The sequence below is a fragment of the Charadrius vociferus genome, unplaced genomic scaffold, assembly GCF_000708025.1.
Source record: "Charadrius vociferus isolate BGI_N301 unplaced genomic scaffold, ASM70802v2 scaffold340, whole genome shotgun sequence".
Lineage (NCBI taxonomy): Eukaryota > Metazoa > Chordata > Aves > Charadriiformes > Charadriidae > Charadrius > Charadrius vociferus.
In genome coordinates, this window is record NW_009646631.1 from 1,776,305 (window position 1) to 1,776,631 (window position 327).

The window sequence follows — 327 nt, forward strand, 5'->3', positions numbered from 1 at the left end:
CGGCTGCGGCTGCGACCCGGCAAGCGACACATGCCTGGAGAGCTGCAGCGCAATTCGTGGGCTGAGAAACGGACTGAGAAATGGTGGTGTCCTTCAGGGGTCGGTGTTGGGACCAGCACTGTTCAATATCTTCATCCATGACATAGCGGGATCGAGCGCACCCTCAGCAAGTTTGCAGGTGACACCAAGCTGAGTGGTGTGGCTGAGGTGCCTGAGGGACGGGATGCCATCCAGAGAAACCTGGGCAGGGTTGAGAAGTGGTCCCTCGTGAACTTCATGAGGTTCAACAAGGCCAAGTGCAGGGTCCGGCATCTGCATCAGCACATC